Genomic DNA, 16,655 nt, shown 5'->3' with positions numbered 1-16,655 from the left:
TGATACTGAAGTCCCCATCTGGTGGGAGAAATTAGGGGTATACTGCCCACCAGCACAAACACCCCAGACTAGTTGACAATGCCGACTCCCACTTATCTCACCAGCAGCCAATCAGAAGTATGTCTATGAGCTGATAATGCCCTCTTTGAACATTACGATAAAACTTATCACTATACTTTTCAGGTTGGGATTTGGTGTCTGGATACAGAGGCAGAATACAGCTTCAAAAAGAGTATCTAAGAGCTCAAGTGCATCCTTTGATATTCAGTTCGGTTCAGTTCAGTCACTCAGTCGTGTCCGACTCTTTGCGACCCCATGAATCACAGCATGCCAGGCCTCCCTGTCCATCACCAACTCCCGGAGTTCACTCAAACTCATGTCCATCGAGTCGGTGATGCCATCCAGCCATCTCATTCTCTGTCATCCCCGACTCCTCCCACCCCTAATCCTTCCCAGCATCAGAGTCTTTTCCAGTGAGTCAATTCGTCGCATGAGGTGGCCAAAGTATTGCAGTTTCAGCTTTAACATCAGTCTTTCCGATGAACACCCAGGATTGATCTCCTTTAGAATGGACTTATTGGATCTCCTTGCAGTCCAAGGGACTCTCAAGAGTCTTCGCCAGCACCACAGTTCAAAAGCATCAATTTTTCAGCGATCAGCTTTCTTCACAGTCCAGCTCTCACATCCATACATGACCACGGGAAAAACCATAGCCTTGACTAGACGGACCTTTGTTGGCAAAGTAATGTCTCTGCTTTTTAATATGCTATCTAGTTTCGTCGTAACTTTCCAAGAGTGAGCGTCTTTTAATTTCCTGGCTGCAATCAGCATCTGCAGTAAACTGAGGTCTGGGAGTAATAAATTGCTTAGCCTATCTCTGTCCCATTATGACAAAACCTGTATATTGTAATTCAAAAGTAGATAGTATCTTTGAACTCTGTCAGAGACCTTGCTGAGAATTTCATATTCAATATCTCAGTATCTCATTTAATAAAAAGCAACAGATCTATGAATTGTTACATTATTTTTGCAATCATTTTAAATGTCTTTTTAGCCCATAATTTTATTAGTTGATTAAAAGTCCATCATAATTATAATAGTAATTTGGTTATTCAGGATTGTAACTTTTCCCTTCATTTATGCTGATCTGGGTGTGAACAGAGGAAACAGAAAATTATGCTTTGGCATAGATTCCAGTTTAGGCCAATATTTCTTCATCCTTCCAACTACACTACATCATTTCCTAATTTTAGGCCCACTGCTTCATTAGGGAAAATAAATACATACACATGAATAAGCAAACAGGAGCAAAGTCAAGAACACATGCGCATACACACACACACACACACACATATGAGAATTAACTTAAACATTGACTTCCAGGAGTGTTTACTGAAGAAGTCAACTCATAGTATAACATTACAATGGTGATAAAGATAGCCCACTAGGTTCCTGTTTCCGTGGGATTTCCCAGGCAAGAATTCTGAAGTGGCTTGCAGTTTCCCTCTCCAAGAGATCTTCCTGACCCAGGGATCAAATCTATATCTTCTATTTGGCAGGCAGATTCTTTACCACTGAACTACCTGGGAAACTCAGTGTAGTTTATCCTTTTAAATTTTCATATTGTCATTTCAGATATTTTCACAATCATTTCACATTATTTTTTACCTTCTAAATGATAAAATGGCAGATATTTTCTTTGTCTTATCATCATGTCCCTGACATATCATAGTACTTTGCAAGTATGAGATGTGTAAATATATGTTTGTGAAGGTAATATAACATTTGGATGTCTTGGTCTTTTTAGACTGCTATAACAAAATACTACAGATAGAGAAAGTCATGAACAACAAAGATTGTATTCTTACAGTTCTGAAGCAGTGGAATTTCAAAATCAGGGTGCTAACATGCTCAGCTTCTGATGAGGGCCCCCTTCTGGCTTTCAGACTGTCAATTTCTCCCTATGCATGCACATGGTGTAATGAGTTAGAGAAATCTGTGAGGTCTCTCTGAGAACACTAACCCCATTTAAAAGGGCTCCATCTTTATAAACTAATCACCTCCCAAAGGTCCCACCTCCTAATAGCATCCCCATTGGGAGTTAGGAGGAAATATATGAATTTAGGGAAATACATATTCAGACCAGAACAGTGAGAAGCACATTTTAATGTAGGATTTGACTGGGTATTTAAAAGGAAGCTGTCTGATAAGACTAGTCCCAACTTTCCCACATCTTCCAGTCTTACATTTTACCTTCTTTAATATTCATTTCAAATATTTAGCTCTTTCTCTCTCTCTCCTTTTTTTTTTTTTTTGGCTGCACTGCATTGCATGTGGGAGCTTAGTTCCCCAACCAGGGACTGAACCTAAGTTCCATGTATTGGAAACATGGAGTCTTAACCAGTGGACCACCAGGGAAGTCCCTCAAATATTTCTAATGAGGCAAAGACTGAGCATAAAAGGAAAAATAAGATAGGTTTTAGTGGATTTATTTGAAAATTAACTAAATTATCTGATTAATAAAGGATAGATAGTGTGAAATGAGAAAAGTTAGCCAAATTTAAAAGATGAAGGGGCATATTGTCATGGTTAGCCATATTCATTACCTTTTAAAAATGATTGACTATTGAATTATGAATTTCCCATCATGTCATGTTTCAGAAAATGGGATAACTATCTTCAGAATAATTCATTTAATTCTTCTTTTTAAATTATTCATTCATTTAATTGATAAATAATTATCTGACACCAAATGTTTATCAGATACCAGGTTGTTGTTCAGGTGCTAAGTCACGTTGTGACCACATGTACTGTAGCACACCAGGTTTCAATGTCCTTCATCATCTTCCGGAGTTTGCTCAAACACTTGTCTACTGAGTTGGTCATGCCATCCAACCATCTCGTCTTCTGTCTTACATTTTCCCTCCTGCCCTCAATTTTTCCCAACATAAGGATCTTTTTTCAATGAGTCAGCTCTTCACATCAGGTGGCCAAAGTATTGGAACTTCAGCTTCAGCATAAGGCCTTCCAATGAATATTCAAAGTTTATTTCCTTTAGGGTGGATTGGTTTGATCTCCTTGAAGACCAAGGGACCCTCAAGAGTCTTCTTCAGCACCACAATATGATAGAATCAATTCTTCAAGACTCAGCCTTCTTTATGGTCCAGTTCTCACATCTCTGCGTGACTACTGGAAAAACCATAGCTTTGACTATATGGACCTTTGTCGGTAAAATGATGTCTCTGTTTTTTAATATGCTGTCTAGATTGGTCATAGCTTTCCTTCCAAGGAGAGAGTGTCTTTTAATTTCATATCTGTAGTCACTGTCCACAGTAATTTTGGACCCCAGGAAGATTAAATCTGCCACTATTTCCACTTTTTTCCCATGAAATGATGTGACTGAATGCTATGATTTTAGTTAATTTTGTGTTGAATTTCAAGTCAGCTTTTTCATTCTCCCAAGAGTCCCTTTTCAACATTCAAATTTCATCAATCAGTCAGGAAAAACATGACCAGGACCTGACTGTGATTCAGATCATGAACTTTGTTGTTCAGTTGCTCTGTTGTTTCCAACTCTTTGTGACCCCATGAACTACAGCACTCCTTATTGAAAAATTCAGGCTTAAATGAAGAAAATAGAGAAAGGCACTAGGCCATTCAAGTATGACCTAAATCAAATCCCTTATGATTATACAGTGGAGGTGATGAATATATCAAGGGATTAACATACATATTAGACAGAATGCTTGAGGAACTGTGGACAGAGGTTTGTAATACTGTACATGAGACAGTGACCAAAAGCATCCCAATATGGGGTCATATTTATTCTTCCCTGTTATAGGTCCAGAAACCCCTCACACTAAGATCAGCAGATACTCAAGTCCTTTAAATAAAATGGATTAGTACATTTGAACCTCCACATCCATGCATGGGAATCTAAAGATACAGAAGGCCTACCGTACCTATTATGTTATTGTGAAAGAGTAAAAAATTAAAAGAAATTTTTTCAATATAATTAAGGATTGCAGATATTACCTTCTATAAAAGATAGAAGAAAAGGAAAAGAAAGTAGCTTGAATGGGTCAACGAAGGTGTATTTGATCTCCTTTTGTCCCAGTTCTATCTTTTCTTCACCTTAAACTTATTTCTCACGTTCATTCTCAAATGGTTTGCTTTTTAGGTCTTGTCTGGGCTTTGTATGTATAGAAGCTGAAGAAAATATTAGCTGGAAATCACTAGCTCTGGTACAATTTTATTCCAAAGTAAGATAATCTTGTTTCCTGAGAATTTGACTTGGAAATCCATGATTTGTGGATGTGCCCTTCCCCAGCTGGACCCAGAAAAGCCTTCTCTGGGAATTCCAAATCATGAGCAAAAAGCAATTTACACTGAGAAAAATTCTTCTCCCTAAGGAATTTGGCATTGGGGAGTGATTTATTTTGCCTGGAGAATCCCAAGGATGGTGGAACCTGGTGGGCTACCATCTATGGGGTTGCATAGAGTCAGACCCGACTGAAGCAACTTAGCAGCAGCAGCAATGGCTGTATCTGTAACAATCTTAAGAATGCTTTACATACACATGTCTACATTTACAAACTTGGATTTACTTTATAAGTAATTCCTCACAATTAAATATTTTATTCCATCACATCATGGCAAATAGATGTAGAAAAAAATGGAAACTGACAGACTTTATTTTCTTGGGCTCCACAATCACTGCAGAGGGTGCTGCAGCCATGAAGTTAAAAGATGCGTGCTCCTTGGAAGAAAAGCTATGAGTAAACTAGAGAGCATATTAAAAAGCAGAGACATTGCTTTGCTGACAAAGGTCTGTCTAGTCAAAGCTCTGATTTTCCAGTGGTTGTGTATGGATGTGAGAGTTGCACCATAAAGAAAGCTGAACATTGAAGAATTGATGCTTTTAAACTGTGGTGTTGGAGAAGACTCTGGCAAGTCCCTTGGACAGCAAGGGGATTCAACCAGTCCATCCTAAAGGAAATCAGTCCTGAATAATCATTGGAAAGACTGATGCTGAAGTTGAAATTCCAATATTTTGGTCATCTGATGCAAAGAACTGACTCATTTGAAAAGACCCTGATGCTGGAAAAGATTGAAGGCAGGAAGAGAAGGGGGTGACAGAGGATGAGATGATTTGATGGCATCACCAACTCAATGGACATGAGTTTGAGCAAGCTCTGGAAGTTGGGATGGACAGGAAGGCCTGGTGTGCTGCAGTCCATGGGGTCACAAAGATTCAGACACGACTGAGTGACTGAACTGAACTGACTCCCACTGAACAGAAGTCCATAAACAAATTGCTTATTTTATATTCTCCCATATTGTCTATGTAAACAAATTGAAAATACTAATGTTTTAAAATACAGCACAGAAATAATAATTAATTTTTCTAAGTCTGATCAATTGTTGAGGCATTGTTGTAAAGCAGTAGTATCAGAGAGACAAGCCATTATAAAATAAATTTCACATTCATCAACTTTCAATTGATATCTGCTATTTAACCAAGGAGAAGTCAGTCCCCTCTCAGCCTCCGCCGCCGCCGCCCCTCTGCCAGCGCTCCGGCGCCACCTCGGGCCGGCGGTCCTCCGCGGGAGGGAGCGAGGCGGCGGGCGGCCGGGCGAGCGGCTGACAGGGGCGGCGGGGCGGCCGGCGGGTCCTGCAGCGCTCATCGGCGCCGCGTTGTCTCCATGAGGTCGGCCCGCCGCGCCCCTGCGCTCTGAGGTGGACAGCAGATTGTGTGTTTATCGAACATTTCCACTGCTGCACAGAGAGCACACGCATCTTCGGTGGACTTGGAATTCCTGGAGAATTGCCTTTGTGAAAAGTTGGCATAATCCCTTTAAATTCCATCTCTTAAGTTTTCTATTTTGTTGTGTCTCAAAAAGACATCAAGAAACCATGAGCAGCTTTAGTAATGAAGAGTTTGACTGGCATTTCTTGGATGAAGGCTTTACTGCCAAGGACATTCTGGACCAAAAAATTAATGAAGTTTCTTCTTCTGATGATAAGGATGCCTTCTATGTTGCGGACCTGGGAGACATTCTGAAGAAACATTTGAGATGGTTGAAAGCTCTTCCTCGGGTCACCCCCTTTTATGCAGTCAAATGCAATGATAGCAGAACCATAGTGAAGACACTTGCTGCCATTGGGACAGGATTTGACTGTGCCAGCAAGACTGAAATACAACTGGTACAGGGTCTGGGGGTGCCCCCAGAGAGGATTATCTATGCAAATCCATGTAAACAAGTGTCTCAGATTAAGTATGCTGCCAATAACGGAGTCCAGATGATGATTTTCGATAGCGAAGTCGAGCTGATGAAGGTTGCCAGGGCACATCCAAAGGCCAAATTGGTTTTGCGGATCGCCACTGATGATTCCAAAGCAGTCTGTCGCCTCAGTGTCAAATTTGGTGCCACGCTCAAAACCAGCAGGCTTCTTTTGGAACGGGCGAAAGAGCTAGATATTGATGTCATTGGTGTCAGCTTCCATGTGGGAAGTGGCTGTACTGATTCTGAGACCTTTGTGCAGGCCATCTCTGATGCCCGCTGTGTCTTTGACATGGGCTGAGGTTGGTTTCAACATGTATCTGCTTGATATTGGTGGTGGCTTTCCTGGATCGGAGGATGTAAAGCTTAAATTTGAAGAGATCACCAGTGTAATCAACCCAGCACTGGACAAGTATTTTCCATCAGACTCTGGAGTGAGAATCATAGCTGAGCCGGGCAGATACTATGTTGCATCAGCTTTCACACTCGCAGTTAATATTATTGCCAAAAAACTTGTATTAAAGGAACAGACAGGCTCTGATGATGAAGAGGAGTCAAGTGAACGGACATTTATGTATTACGTGAACGATGGAGTATATGGGTCATTCAACTGCATCCTTTACGATCATGCACATGTGAAGCCTCTTCTGCAGAAGAGACCCAAACCAGATGAGAAGTATTATTCATCCAGCATCTGGGGACCGACCTGTGACGGCCTGGACCGCATTGTTGAGCGCTGTAACCTGCCTGAGATGCATGTGGGCGATTGGATGCTCTTTGAGAACATGGGTGCTTACACTGTTGCTGCTGCTTCTACCTTCAATGGATTCCAGAGACCCACCATCTACTATGTGATGTCAGGGCCAACGTGGCAACTGATGCAGCAGATCCAGACCCAGGACTTCCCGCCCGGAGTGGAGGAGCCGGACGTCGGTCCCCTGCCTGTGTCCTGTGCCCGGGAGAGCGGCATGAAACGACACTCGGCAGCCTGCGCTTCCACGCGTATTAACGTGTAGATACCACTCTTGTAGCTGTTAACTGCGAGTTTAGCTTGATTTAAGGGTTTGGGGGGACCATTTAACTTAATTACTGCTAGTTCTGAGATGTCTATGTGAGTAGGGTTGGCACAGGTGCACCATGTGGAAGACTGGGAGATGGGGTCACACTTATCTGTGTTCCTATGGAAACTATTTGAATATTTGTTTTATATGGATTTTTATTCACTTTTCAAACATGCTACTAAAGGCTTCAACTGCTGAGCAAGCGTTTGTGGCTTGTGTATCAGCAGAATGGGCCAGAAGCTTAGTGTTGTGACCGGTTTTAACAAAAAGGAATAAAGGATCTTGATATAACTTTAAAAATAAATAAATAAATAAACCAAGGAGAATAGTAGAAAACTGAAAAGGAACTAAGAATTATTTAGTATTAAAATTCAGCTAACCACTAAAAGTAGAAATGATCTGTCACTAATAATGTATAATAAAAATTTCTATATTTAAAATAACAGTGAAGACTTACTGAGAGCTTATTATATGCCAGGTACTGTTTCAAATAGTAACATAACTAATATGAACTAATTTACTAAAGCTCATAATAACTCTAAGCATTTGATGAAAAAAAATGAAACAGAAGAAATAAGTAACTTGCCTAAGATCTCACAGCTAGTAGTGATGTAGTTAAGAATCATACCCAGGATGCGTTATTACACATTCTCTTCCAGTAATTCTTATTTTTCCCTGCTTCATACTGACTCATATCTGTACAGACACACACACACACAAGGCAAAACAGTTTATATTTTTGTCTTATTGGGTTTCTGGCTCCAGAAAAATGTGTCATAATGTAAAAGAATTTCTTCTAAGAAATGAGAGCATTCTGAGGTCATTTCAGATGTTTTCTTGTCTACTTCAAAAAATAAAAGGTGATTTCTTTGAAGACATTGCTGTACATGCATTTTAAAATTTCTTGATTTTCATTTTTATTACCCAAATCTTTACAAGTCTGTTTCTACTATAAGTTAGAGAGAAAATAAGTAGATTCTTTTATATCCCTTTCCTGATAGCACAATGACATTAAAGCAGTATGTTTTGACACACTTATTAACAAGATCAAAGTACATTTTCCTTTAATTATATTTAGTTGGTGGCCTTGACAGTTTGTAGAATTATTGCTTTATTCAAATGGGGAAGACAGATAGCATTGATATATATTGGTATAAAATAATATATATATATGATATATAAAAGTATGCTAATAAAAGATGTGCATAAGTAGAAAGAGTGCTTTCCTTAGGTTTTAATACATTTAAAAGGCTGTCAAAATATATTACTTTCTGATTTTTAGATTAAATAATCTTCCATATCTATCTCTCTATGTGCATTAAAGTTCTTTAAAAGAGTCTGAAACATAAATGTCTTAGTCTCCAAAATCTCCTAATATGAATTTATTTCTTATGGTTAGTAGAGTTTACAATTATTTTTAAAAGGATTACAGTGTTTTTGGAACTTCTGTATACTAATATAGAAAACTTAAGACCCTAAAATCAAAGATATTATTTAAATTTCTTAGTTTTCTTCACCACCACTGTCATCATCATCATTATCTTTGTGATAACAATCAACCATCACCAATTCCTTCTTTTGTTACAACTGCTTTTATTTAACAGCATTACATATTTCTTTCTCCAAACACTTACCTTTCATAAACACATGTGTCCAAGTGATTAATATTGGAGGTATAAAATAATATATATATATATGTCTCACCATCTCTTGTTTGACCGCCTCCAATTTGATTGGAAGTCCTTGATTCATGGACCTAACATACCAGGTTCCTATGCAATATTGCTCTTTACAGCATCAGATTTAACTTCCATCTCCAGTCACATTCACAATTGGGTGTTGTTTTTGCTTTGGCTCCATGTCTTCCTTCTTTCTGGAGTTATTTCTCCACTGATCCAATAGCATATTGGGCACCTACCGACCTGGGAGTTCATCTTTCAGTGTCCTATCTTTTTGCCTTTTCATTCTGTTCATGGGGTACTCAAGGCAGGAATACTGAAGTGATTTGCCATATCCTTCTCCAGTGGACCAGGTTTTGTCAGAACTCTCAACCATGACCCATTTGTCTTGGGTGACCCTAAACATCATGGCCCATAGTTTCATTGAGTTAGATAAGGCTATGGTCCATGTGATAAGACTGATTAGTTTTCTGTGATTGTAGTTTTCAGTCTGTCTGCCCTCTGATGGAGAAGGATAAGAGTCTTATGGAAGAGTCTTGATGGGAGACTGAATGAGCAGGAAACTGGGTCTTGTTCTGATGGGTGGGGCCATGCTCAGTAAATCTTTAATCCAATTTTCTGTTGATGGGCAGGGCTGTGTTCCCTCCCTGTTATTTGACCTGAGACCAAACTATGCTGAAGATAATGAAGATAATGGTGACCTCCTTCAAAAGACCCCATGCAAACACTGATGCACTCAGTGCCCTCAACCCTACAGCTGCTGCTGCTGCTGCTGTTAAGTCGCTTCAGTCGTGTCTGACTCTGTGCGACCCCAGAAATGGCAGCCCACCAGGCTCAGGCTCCCCCGTCCTTGGGATTCTCCAGGCAAGAACACTGGAGTGGGTTGCCATTTCCATCTCCAATATGTGAAAGTGAAAAGTGAAAGTGAAGTCGCTTAGTCGCATCTGACTCATAGCGACCCCATGAACTGCAGCCTACCAGGCTCCTCCATCCATGGAATTTTCTAGGCAAGAGTACTGGAGTGGCTTGCCATTGCCTTCTCTGCAACCCTACAGCAGGCACTGCCAACCCACACCTCTGCCAGAGACTCATGGACCCTCACAGACAAGTCTGGGTCAGTCTCTTGTGGGGTTACTGATCCTATTTCCTGGGTCCTTGTCCACACAAAATTTTGGTTGTGCCCTCCAAGAGTCTGTTTCTCAGCCCTGTGTAAGTTCTGGCAACTCTATGGTGGGGTCAGTGGAGGCCTCCTCCAAGAGGGCTTATGCCATAGCTAGGTCTACTGCACATAGAGCCCCTATAACAACAAACTGTGGAAATTCTTAAAGAGATGGGAATAACAAACCACCTGATCTGCCTCCTAAGAAATCTATATGTAGGTCAGGAAGCAGCAGCTAGAACTGGACATGGAACAGACTGTTTCCAAATAGGGAAAGGAGTACATCAAGCCTGTATATTGTCACCCTGCTTATTTAACTTATATGTAGAGTACATCATGAGAAATACTGGGCTGGCTGAAGCACAAGCTGGAATCAAGACTGCTGGGATAAATATCAATAACCTCAGATATGTAGATGACACCACACTTATGGCAGAAAGAGAAGAATTAAGAATTTCATCACTTTCTTGATGAAAGTGAAAGAGGGGAGTGAAAAAGTTGGCTTAAAACTCAACATTCAGAAAACTAAGATCATGGCATCTGGTCCCATCTCTTCATGGCAAATAGATGTGGAAACTATGGAAACATGTGAGAGACTTTATTTTGGGGTTGGAGGGCTCCAAAATCATTGCAGAGGGTGACTGCAGCCATGAATTTAAAAGATGCATGCTCCTTGGATGAAAAGTCATGACTAACTTAGACAGCGTATTAAAAAGCAGAGACAGTACTTTGCCAACAAAGATCCTCTAGTCAAAGCTATGGTTTTTCCAGTAATCATGCATGGATGTGAGAGTTGGACTATTAAGAAAGATGAGCACCAAAGAACTGATGCTTTTGAACTATGGTGTTGGAGAAGACTCCTGAGAGTCCCTTGGACTGCAAGGAGATCCAACCATTCCATCCTAAAGAAAATCCTGAATATTCATTGGAAGGACTGATGCTGAAGCTGAAACTCCAATATTTTGGCCACCTGATGCGAAGAGCTGGCTCATTGGAAAAGACCCTGATGCTGGGAAAGACTGAAGGCAGGAAGAGAAGGGGATGACAGAGGATGAGATGGTTGGATGGCATTACCAACTCAATGGACATGAGCTTGAGTATTATCCGGGAGTTGGTGATGGACAGGGAGGCCTGTCATACTGCAGTCCATGGAGTCGCAAAGAGTCAGATATGACTGAGTGACTAAACTGAACTGATACCAGTCTTAAGGGATTAAGATATAAAAACAAAATGTTTATATACATGTCTTTTAAGCTGAATCTGCAAGATTCACTTTCAATATTAGAGATAGGGTTCTGAATCCAGATGCTTAGCTATAAATTTTTGCCAGAATTTTCCAGTTCTGTATTTCTGGAATTCTTATAACAACATACCAGTTTAATCAGTTTGAAACTGACTTTTAGGTGCTAGTTGATTAGTTGACCAGTTCACCATAAAGGTTAAACTGGAATCATAAAATAGGTCATGATCTATAATCTGCAATAACTCCTGGAGAGTGTCATTCTTTATCACTGACAACTGAACTAATGACAAGTCTCTAAATCTTTGTCTTCTTTGTGCTCGTCTCTGAAAGAAAATGAAATTGCTTGAAAAATTCAATGAACATGCTCTCCTATCACTAGGCAGTCTTCAGTTAATATTGTGTTACGATGCAAAAGAATATGGAATGGTAAATGTGAACTTTTATACTGCATTAAATAACATTTTATGAACAAAAATGGAGCATATAATGTCATAGCACAGAGGAAGAACATGAGAATGTGGAATAAGATGTAATTTATTTTCTTAAAATGGCTATTGTCTATTATATCTCAGTTCTATATCTCTTTATAATAGATATTCTTATCAGACATTTATCTTCCATCACTTCCTGACATAATACACATCTTGTGATTTCCAATTTTATCACACAATAAACTTTATGTTCTCAAAATAGCATGAGTTAGAATTGACTAAAAATAATCCACAGTATTACCATAGATGTTTCAAACTAAAAAACTGATTCTTTTAACTGCAACTGGCTATAGAAAATGGATTTTGGAGGACCTTGAAGGAGTCTCCCAAAACAATCTCAAGACGTTTCACAGATTTTATTTATACTTAAATTACAGATAATTTGTTAAGATCATTACATGAAAATGAAGACAAGGCAAAAATGATTTCTGCTTGTATTTCATCTTTTTTGGCAGTTTTCTCCATATAAATAATTGTGCTTAATAGCAATATAAAATTTGCTTGAGCTACATCATTGTGTTAATTTTCTTATGACACACTTTAAATTAAAAATAAACAATGACTTTCTGTTTGATTATGATACAAAAATAAAAACAATTTCAAAGTATCACATAAAATGATACTCTACCCAAATCTACCAAATTTGATCATTTTTGCCCCATCTGTGAAATGCCTCCTTTTCCCTAACTTTGCCTTTACAATCATCATCACTATCATGACACTAAAAACTTCTAAACTCCTGTTTCATCTAAAATGCTTTACCAGTAAAGAAATACAATCTGTCTTATCCCTCTTATTCAGTCCTGAAATACCTATGGATCTTTCCTCCTAATCTTCTTTTACAAAATGAACTAAAATTATGTACATTTCTATTATTGACATACTTGATTATTTTATAAAATGAATAACAACAAATAAGCATTATTTTGCCTATAGATGACCTATCTGGATAGAAGACAGATTGACTCTGTCAGATATGATAAACAATTTAGGGAAATTAATCATATAGAACTTATACCCATTCTTCTGTGAAGACACAATTTTTAAAAATGCTTATCTGAGTGACAAATTATTAGCTTTAACATCTGACAAAATCATGTCCTTCTTATCTGCTCATTGACTTTTTTTTTCTGTCTCTGCATTATCTAAAGTCAAATGCAGTTTAACATTTGTAGTAGTATAAATCCACTGAAAGTGGCCTGAAACTATAGAAAGCTTTTGAATAAATATTTTACTGCAACTCCACAAAATTCAAAAAGGAATCTTGTGTTAGACAATGAGGGTTTGAATTCCTGATCCAGAGAGAACTAGCTTTGTTGCCATGAGCACCAAGATGTAAAGTGATAATAACAACAGCATCGACTTAATCAATTTATAAGGTAACACTTAGTACATTGCTTGGCACATAATACATAAATGTCAATTGTTGCTTTAACGACCAAAGAGAGAAAAGGCTGTCAATAAACAGAAAGCTTTACATACAAATACATTACCATATTCATTTTTCTATTTCATATATATACATATATATAACTGCGGAACATTCTGAAAGAGATGGGAATCCCAGACCACCTGACCTGCCTCTTGAGAAACCTGTATGCAGGTCAGGAAGCAACAGTTAGAACTGGACATGGAACAACAGACTGGTTCCAAATAGGAAAAGGTGTACGTCAAGGCTGTATATTGTCACCTTGCTTATTTAACTTATATGCAGAGTACATCATGAGGAACGCTGGGCTGGAAGAAGCACAAGCTGGAATCAAGATTGCCGGGAGAAATATCAATAACCTCAGATATGCAGATGACACTACCCTTATGGCAGAAAGTGAAGAGGAACTCAAAAGCCTCTTGATGAAAGTGAAAGAGGAGAGTGAAAAGGTTGGCTTGAAGCTCAACATTCAGAAAATGAAGATCATGGCATCTGGTCCCATCACTTCATGGGAAATAGATGGAAAAACAGTGGAAACAGTGTCAGACTTTATTTTGGGGGGCTCCAAAATCACTGCAGATACTGATTGCAGCCATGAAATTAAAAGACGCTTGCTCCTTGGAAGGAAAGTTATGACCAACCTTGATAGCATATTAAAAAGCAGAGACATTACTTTGCCAACCAAGGTCCGTCTAGTCAAGGCTATGGTTTTTCCCGTGGTCATGTATGGATGTGAGAGTTGGACTGTGAAGAAAGCTGATCGCCGAAGAATCGATGCTTTTGAACTGTGGTGCTGGAGAAGACTCTTGAGAGTCCCTTATACTGCAAGGAGATCCAACCAGTCCATTCTAAAGGAGATCAATCCTGGATGTTCATTGGAGGGACTGATGCTAAAGCTGAAACTCCAATACTTTGGCCACCTCATGCGACGAGTTGACTCACTGGAAAAGAGTCTGATGCTGGGAAAGGTTGGGGGCGGGAGGAGAAGGGGACGACAGAGAATGAGATGGCTGGATGGCATCACTGACTCTGTGGACATGAGTTTGAGTGAACTCTGGGATTTGGTGATGGACAGGGAGGCCTGGCATGCTGTGATTCATGGGGTCGCGGAGAGTCGGACACGACTGAGCGACTGAACTGAACTGAACTGAACTGAAACTGAAAACTGCTACAGGGCAGAAATAAATCTTAAATTCTTCCTACAACCTATCTAACACAGTCTCTGTAACTAATTTCTTTGTTGTTGTTCAGTCACTCAGTTGTGTCCATCTCTTTGCGACCCCATGAACTGAAGCACACCAGGCTTCTCTGTCCTTCACCATTTCCTGGAGTTTGCTCAAACTCATGTCTATCGAGTCAGTGATGCCATCCAATCATCTCATCCTCTGTTGTCCCCATCTCCTCCTGCCTTCAATCTTTCCCACCAGCAGGGTCTTTTCAAACGAGACAGTTCTTCGCATCAGGTGACCAAAGTATTGGAGTTTCAACTTCAGCATCAGTCCGTCCAATAAATCCTCAGGACTGATGTCCTTTAGGATTGACTGGTTTGATCTCCATGTAGTCCAAGTGACTCTCAAGAGTCTTCTCCAAAACCACAGTTTAAAAGCACCAGTTCTTTGGCACTCAGCTTTCTTTATGTTTCAGCTCTCACATCCATACATGACTACTGGAAAGACCATAACTTTAACTAGATGGACCCTTGTCAGCAAAGTAATGTCTCTACTTTTTAATACACTGTCTAGGTTGGTCATAGATTTTCTTCCAAGGAGCATGCGTCTTTTAATTTCATGGTTGCAGTCACCCTCTGCAGTGATTTTGGGGCCCAAGAAAATAAAAATTTTCACTGTTTCCATTGTTTCCTCATCTATTTGCCATGAGTGATGGGACTGGATGCCATGATCTTAGTTTTTTGTAACTAAAAAATTAGTAACTAATTTCTTACCAATACTTTTTATAGATTATGATGTGAACAGATATACAAAACCAACTTTTTTTTTTCCCCCAAGAAACTGTAATTTAAGAGAACATAGTCCATATGATATTTGGTAAAAGAAACCTTTTGGTATGTTTGCAGGGAAGATATATCACCTAACATTACTACAGGACTCTACTTTGTATATTTAACTTTCAGTTCAGTTCAGTTCAGTCCAGTCAAAAACCTCACATTCAATGTTATGAACTCAAGCTATTTTTATAAATTTATTTTAAATATGTATCTGTTACTGGATTCAAAGTTAAGAAAAACTCTCAGAAAAGCAGGATAGTAAGAGCAAAACAATTGCTTGAACAGATTTAAGATTTTCATCATATAGTGTCATGAAAACTGGTGTAGAATTTAAAACTTCTGGCAGAGAACCAAAGGGTTTGCAATAACAATGAGTTCTAGTTAGTTAAAACATTAGACGCTTACTCCTTGGAAGGAAAGTTATGACCAACCTAGATTGCATATTAAAAAGCAGAGACATTATTTTGCCAACCAAGGTCCGTCTAGTCAAGGCTATGGTTTTTCCCGTGGTCATGTATGGATGTGAGAGTTGGACTGTGAAGAAAGCTGATCGCCGAAGAATTGATGCTTTTGAACTGTGGTGTTGGAGAAGACTCTTGAGAGTCCCTTGGACTGCAAGGAGATCCAACCAGTCCATTCTAAAGGAGATCAATCCTGAGTGTTCATCGGAAGGACTGATGCTAAAGCTGAAACTTCAATACTTTGGCCACCTCATGCGAAGAGTTGACTCACTGGAAAAGATTCCGATGCTAGGAGGGATTGGGGGCGGGAGGAGAAGGGGAAGACAGAGAATGAGATGGCTGGATGGCATCACCGACACGATGGACATGAGTTTGAGTGAACTCTGGGATTTGGTGATGGACAGGGAGGCCTGACGTGCTGTGATTCATGGGGTCGCAAAGAGTCGGACACGACTGAGCGACTGAACTGAACTGAACTGAACTGAAAACATTAGATTGGCAGTGTTTTGGAATGTGTTATCGTTTCAGTGAAATATGCTATTTATTATTTGAAATTAATTATCAGAAACAAACCTCATAATATTTTTACATATAATTGAATACCAGTACTAAATAACCCTAAGAAATTTTATTTTGAAAATCAAAGAAACCAAGATTTTATTTTAAAACTTTCTGAAAATATAGCATATGGCTACAAATAGCCAGAACTTTATGGTGCACCTGCATTTTTAAATATGCCTTGTATATACTTGAAAGAGTAAAACCCATTCTGGAGGGTATGAAATACAAAATTTCACTCTCGTTTTATTAAGTAGAGTTATTTTCAGTTTCCTATAAATTTTA

General features: G+C 39.2%; 1 pseudogene; it reads left to right on the top strand.

The window, feature by feature from the left end:
• Positions 1-5,546: 5,546 nt before the first annotated feature.
• On the top strand, positions 5,547-7,636 carry LOC129545006 (ornithine decarboxylase pseudogene; annotated as a pseudogene).
• Positions 7,637-16,655: the final 9,019 nt, after the last annotated feature.

This window comes from Moschus berezovskii, chromosome 5 (assembly GCF_049115385.1).
Source record: "Moschus berezovskii isolate FMDL1 chromosome 5, NW_MosBer_1.0, whole genome shotgun sequence".
NCBI lineage: Eukaryota > Metazoa > Chordata > Mammalia > Artiodactyla > Moschidae > Moschus > Moschus berezovskii.
The sequence above is the reverse complement of the archived record's forward strand: the minus strand, read 5'-3'. Positions and strand labels throughout refer to the sequence as shown.